The following is a 6,805-nucleotide window of genomic DNA, read 5'->3' as shown; positions in this document are numbered from 1 at the left end:
ATGGTTCATAAGTCCAGTGGTGGACTTCCCCAGCTCTGCACCCAGGGCAAAGGTCTACGATGGAGCCCCCCTGTAAAATGTGACCGCCCTCCACACTCCCCCACTCTACTTCCCCCACTTACCAAAATGTTGCAAAGCCTTGCGTGACACCGGGACATGTTGGGGAAGCATTCTGGAGCTTCCCCAATATCTTAAACTATGCTTCCGGCAAACCGTAAGCACAATTTCCAACCACTTTGGGAGCCTCAGAGAGGCTTCTGTGTGGTCCTAGAGTGACCTGGAACTCTAGGGTACAGCAAAGGGCACTCAAGGCGGCTCACAAATAAAAATCATATTAAATCATACAAATCACAAATAAAATCATATTTAAAATATAAAATATATAAATATGTATAAAAATAAGGGCGCAATTCTAACCCACTTGCCAGCACCAGCATAAGGGTAATTCAGCTCCTAGGTAAGGAAAGAAACATTTCCTTATTTTGAGGAGGGCTCTGTGAGTCCCTCTCAACTGCAGGATGCAGCACACATCCCATTGGCACAGCTATGCCAGTGCTGGATAGGATTTGGACCGGTGACATTTAAAAACAATAAAACATAAAACGTGGATCCTGAATTTAAAATACTTTTAAAAAAAAGCCATACCCCCTAGTGTCAGCATAAATTGGTTGGCAACCTTCAGTCTCGAAAGACTATGGTATAAGCCTACAGCACCCGGTACTCCCAGGCGGTCTCCCATCCAAGTACTAACCAGGCCTGACCCTGCTTAGCTTCCAAGATCAGACGAGATTAGGCATGTGCAGGGTAACAGTTGTGTCAGCATAAAAAGGCTCCCCTAAATAAAGCCCCCATTGAGAGAATTCTAAAGAGGGACCTGTTCTCAGTTCCAGGGGGAGGCAGTTCCCCAGATGGGGAGCCACCACTGAGAAGGCTGACTTCTGGCCCAATCCTATCCACTTTTCCAGTCCCGGTGCAATTGTACCAATGGGGCATGCACTGCATCCTGTGGTGGGGAGGCAGTCACAGAGGCCTCCTCAAGGTGTGGGAACATTTGTTCCCTCACCTCAGGGCTGCATTGTGGCTGCACCGGTGCTGGAAAGTTGGATAGGATTGGACCCTTCACATCCCAAGTTTCATGTGAAAGAAATAAAAAATCCAAATTCCTTTTTAAGGTTTTCATCAATTGGGGTTGGCTAGGCTTATGGATATCCCAAAGCTCCGCTTTCTGCCCATTGTGGAAATGCATTTAAAATATTTATCCTCCCAACCGTGTGCATAAAAGCCATACACAGAAGCCGACAGCAAGTGCGTAGGACTTTTTAAGTCTTGATGTGTAGAAGTAAATCACAGCTTTCTTACTGAAGGCTGTTTTGTCAAGCATCTGATCTTCAAACCAAGTGCTAATGTCAGAACTGGCTAATAACCAAAACACCCACAGTCAAATTAAGTGTTCCCATCTGAGGTGATAAATGAAGTATACATAATTGTCAAGCATGGCTTATGTAAAACAATGCACTGACATCTGGCTACAACAGCTGGCTTGGTAATTGATACAAGAAAGCAAATGGTGTCATACGGTTCCAGGTAGTTTGGGAGGTATTTCCCCAACCCACCCCCAAACAAAACTCATGTTCCAGTTTACTTTTGATTCCTGAAGCCAATTAACATCATGCCATCATGAAGGCATGGAGGGATGCATTTCCTTCTACAACTGCCACAAAACAGGACAGAATTATACAAGATTTACTCCCATGTAATTGACAACAGAGAGCAAAGTTCAGTAAGACACCTGGTAGTGTTATTATCACCTGTTCCATTCCTGCTATAATTAAGTCTGTATCTGCCATTTGGGTTCTGCATTTTGTTTTTATGAACTAGGAAGTACCAGATGGGTTCTTTTACAAGTGCAGTTGCTAACCCATGTCTGTTTGATCAATTGAATGCAAGGATTGAAGGACATCCAGGACATCAATTGAATGCAAGGATTGAAGGACCCCAGGAAAAGTCCTTCTGTTCAACTTTCAAATTTTCTCAGAATTTTTGTTTTTAATTTGGCCCACTTTATTTTTTATTTTTTGTAGGGTTTCAGAACAAAGTGGCTTCCGTCACTAAAATGGTAACCCCACAATGACAAATAATGAAAGAAAGCAACAATCAAATCATAGAGCAGCATACTGAATAGCAATAGTTATTTAGGACCACACTTCCTGCAAGGATCCATAGCAGATAGTTAAAGGGTCTCAGGCGTCTGGACAGTACTCTGCTCTCCAGAGTCCTGTAGGTGGCAAATTCTGACACGCCCCACCACCACAGCATGCAATGTTGCTGCAGCTGCATGCTATAGCTTGTTGGAGGGGGAATAGGATTGGGCTGTAACTACAGTGCTACATCAACTCTCTGAATGGAATAGATGGACAATGAAATAAATGAGCAGTACTCACTGCGTAAGAAGAAGAAGAACAATGGTGGCCCCCAAGAATCTCTATTGACAGATGATGCTTTACTAAGTCACTAAAGGTGTGAAATGAGAACTGAGTGGAGAGGTAGCTGAGTTTGTGGAGGACACCAAATTGTTCAGGATTGCAAAATCCTAAAAGCATTGTTCCAAATGATCTTCCCAGAGTAGAAGTTGGTATTGTTGAGCATCTGCCAAGAGAGTGAAGAATGATGGGAGTGAAGGGAAGCCATTGCCACCTTACTTGCCTGCTTGCTGCTCTGGGTGATGGTACTGATGGAACCATTTTGCCAGCACAGGCAGTAGAGGTCGAATGGGAAATGGCTGTGAGATAGGTCTGCTGAGGGGGACTTTTCCAGGGTTTTCACAAAACCTGAAGCTTGCACTTGTGATGCTCATTTCTTTTTACTGTTTATGATGTTGTTTTGATCACTTTCAGCAGGCGTTCTCAAACTTGTCAGGAGTCAAACTCCTGAAGGTAGTCCTTGTGGGGGAGGATGGAGCGATGTGATTCCCAGGATCACGCAGCTGTCAGGGGGCAGGAGCTTTCTTTCACTTACACTTTGCAGCAGCAGGCTCCCGGGGGTGTGGGGAGCCCTGTGGAAGCCTCCGCAGGACTCCCTGATGTGCGGAGAATGTGAAAATAACAATTGCGACCCACTTCTGGTTTGCTACTGTGAAACTGGAAGTGAGTTGCAATCGTTCTATTTTTATTCTCCGCTCATTGGGGAGCCCTGTGGAGACTTCTGCGGGGCTCTCTGCACCCCCAGGAGCCTGCTGCCACAATGTATAAGCAATAGAAAGCCTCCTGCCCTCCTGACAGCTGCACAATCCTGGCAATTGCATTGCTGCATTCTGCCTTCCTGGCCCTTAAAGTGGTACAGGCAGAGGACCTTAGGCTTCGGCATCGAGATCCCCCAGTTTGAGAACCTCTAACTTGCAGGAACACAGTTCATTTGACATGCACATACCAATATCTTATGACTCAAAAGCCATATTTCTGGGGGGTTTAGATTGGCTATGTTGATTAAATAAGGCCATTGTTACCTTGAGAGGGAATCGAGTTTTGTGAATTATAGTAGAGAGGAAGTAAACTGAGTATATTTTTACAGCCATTTCCACAATGTTTGTGTCTATTTGATAAAAAGTATAATTTTTCCTATGAGTGGGACCAGTTGTGATACTAAAGTTTAAAATTATGAGCTAATTCCTGGACTCCATTTCATCCCTCACAACTCGTTCTGATGATCAATATGGAGAGCAGAAAAGTCAAGCTAACTCTGTTAGCCAAGATTTTTTTTTTTTAATGGTGGTCAGAGCTCCTATCGGAGCCTTGTACAGTCACATTGGTCAATGCCTGCTTTGAGAGAGGAAAAAGGAACTTGTCAAGCTTGCAATATTTCCACCCAACGTTGCACTTCTGCTACGAATGATTTATGTCTTTCAAGCTTTCCACTGATTATGCTCTCCTCATGTTTACTTTTAGACTTTTGGCTTCCTCAGCACACCTGAATTTTGGGGCTGGAAAAATCAGGATGGCTTCACAGTGTTTAACAAGGAAAATGTTCTATTGTACTGCCAGCAGCTCTGAATAGAAGATATTCTGTTTCCCAGCTGTATGAAATATATATATTTTATTTTACAGTACACAAGCAAAAATTCTCCATAGCTCTGCAGATGGAACAATTAAAAGGCAGTTCAGACTTACCGGGTCAATGACAGAGGTTACACGTCACTGTCAAAAGCTTACTTGGACTGACAAAGGCACTTCCTGAAGTTAAAGTTTCTACACAGAGAGTAAGTCCTGCCCCTCCTCAAGTTTAAGTTGTTTTTCTTCCTGTCTGCTATGGTAAACTGCTTAAAAATTACTTAAGTACCTCATTATACTGGAATAAAGAAATACCAGATAAGGCGCGCAAAGTTGGCCAAAGCCTACCTGACAGCAGCTGGACACACGGAGAACTCGGAAAGCAAATTAAGCAGTCTCGTTTGAAAAAAAACAAACTAATGGGACACTATTGAAATAATTATAGTTTTAAACATGGACTGTAACACTCCAACCGACAACGTTAAAAAAAATGGAAAAAGCACCACCCAAACATCATAAGTAAAGCAATTGCAATTAAAATAGCAACTAAAATAAGCCATGTTTAGAAAATATGTACATTTCAGGGAGGAGCCTGGTTTCCAAAAGCCTGAGAAACAATATAGTAATCCCTGACAGTCCATCCCTTGCTGGTTGTAAAACTTGAGCATTCCTATTCACCAATTAGAATGCAATGTGTTGCCAACGCAAAAAGTAACATAATTTTTTTTTTTGTAATTGTTATGTTCCCCCCCCCCTTTCTTGCAATCCAGTGGACCCTATGTTTTGACTTTCTTTAAAGTCGGTCCAAAAGCATTTTCAAACATGGAAAGAAAAAGGTTTTAAACTATTAGACCATGAGTTTAACTTTATTTTCAGGTTAGAATAGTATCGAATGGTAATCATGGTAGATATAATCTGATTATAATAGATTTCATTCTAGGATGTGTATCTGTGTGTCTCATATAAAGATCTCCATTGCCTTTCTGATGTGGTTATTAGAATTAGCTCCAGTCATTCTTCAAAGCAGTCATCCGAATACTCGAAAGGTTGAATTTCTTTCATTACAGAAAGTGGGCTTCTTTTTACCCTTCTCTTACGGAGGTATAATATTCTTTAGTGATGATCATTCCATCAGAGCTGACACAGAAATGCTGACACAAAACCTTTTCCTAAGAGTTCATATTCTGTTTTTTGTATGTAGAGAAATAAGGGCATGCTGAAGGGAATGATTAATCTAGCATAGCTGCATTTAGATGAGAGTGGAAAATTGTAATGGAATGAATATACCCGTTTCCAAGTCAACACAATTAAGGCCCAATACTATCCAACTTTCTAACCCCTTACCCTAACCTTGTGGAAGTGTCTGTGACTGCTTCCCCCACTGCAGGAGGCAGCTTGCACCCCATTGGCATGGTTACGTTAGCACTGGAAAGCTGGATAGGATTGGACCCATACAGTGTTTGTGTGTAGATGCCTCTAAGATGAATGATCCCTGTTTTACTGTCAGATGGTAATAGTGGCCACTAGGAGGGGGTTGGAAGAGAAGAAAAAGAAGGAAAGAGGAAGGTGGGTTGAGGTATGTGGAACATTGATCAGTGGTGGAGCACATGCTTTCCATGTAGAAGTGTCCAGGTTCAATCCCTGACATCTCCAGCCAAAAGGATCAGGTCGCAGGATCAGGTTGCACCTGCCTGAAATTCAGCTGCCAACCAGAGAAGACAGTACTGGGCTAGAGGGACCTTTTGTAAAACAGCGTAAGATAATGTGATACAACTACACTAAAGATCTTATTGTGAAAAAGTGGTTTAGGAATAAAGTTGAAGTCTGCTATTGAGGGCCAAATCCTAAACAGGGCCAGTGCTAGATGTGGGTGTTGCAAACATGCTGTAAGGTGCTCCTGTGACACCCTTCAAGGAGTTAGTGCTGGCATTGGCCCAGCACCAGTTGGCACTGTGCCCAGCATTGGCTGGACATCACCTGGAGCTAGGTAAGTGCTCCAGGCAGTGGTGAAGGTCTCAGGAGCAGAGGGGGAGGAGGCAGGATAGGAGAGGAACTGGGGTGGGAAAGGGGTGGGACCAGCAGAAGGCCCAATACAAAGTCACTCAAGTCTTCACCGGCAAAATAGCCAGCTCAGACTATTTCTGAGCTTTCTGATGGCCTCAGTGGTGCCGCTGGATGCAGCAGTAACTGCTGTCACTGGCTCTAGGACTGAGTTGTGAGTCTGTTCTCTAATAGGGCAGCGGTTCCCAAAGCAGAAGCAAACTGGAAATGGCTTTCCAAAAATCAGAAGTGGCTTTCTGAGGTGTCTGTGGCCTGCAGAGGCCTGCATTTCGAGGCCAATAGAGTGGGTTGCTAGCCTGGCATGACCTAGGCCTCTCCACCCTACTGGTGAGTAAGACAGCTTCAAGAATGGCTCTAATTTGGAGCCAAGCTGGAGCAAGGTAGTGGGTGGCTGGGTGGGCCCAGGTCAAGTCCCACCACACGTGGGTTTATAATCCACCAGTGGATCAGTGAGTGGATCCACCAGGGGTTGTGACCCACAGTTTGGGAAACTCTGTTATAGGGGTTGAATGAAAGCAAACACAAATGTCAGTGTGGCGTCCTGTTTGTTTTTGGCTTTGTGTCATTTGTTTAGGAACCCAATCAGAGGTTCCAGTGTGTTTCCAAACCTCAATTCATTTTCCTCTTTTTAAGTTTAATTTTTTTTTTCTTTTAACTGTTACTATTGTTTTCACTGCCACCTATGTCAGTGGAGATAGAAA

The 6,805-nt window shown here is 43.6% G+C and overlaps 1 pseudogene; it reads right to left on the bottom strand.

Annotated features, from left to right (window-relative positions):
• Window positions 1-702: 702 nt before the first annotated feature.
• On the bottom strand, window positions 703-821 carry LOC136656513 (5S ribosomal RNA; annotated as a pseudogene).
• Between the last annotated feature and the right edge of the window lie 5,984 nt (window positions 822-6,805).

The sequence above is a fragment of the Tiliqua scincoides genome, chromosome 6, assembly GCF_035046505.1.
Source record: "Tiliqua scincoides isolate rTilSci1 chromosome 6, rTilSci1.hap2, whole genome shotgun sequence".
Lineage (NCBI taxonomy): Eukaryota > Metazoa > Chordata > Lepidosauria > Squamata > Scincidae > Tiliqua > Tiliqua scincoides.
Note: the sequence above shows the minus strand (reverse complement) of the source record. Positions and strands in the feature narration are given on the sequence as shown.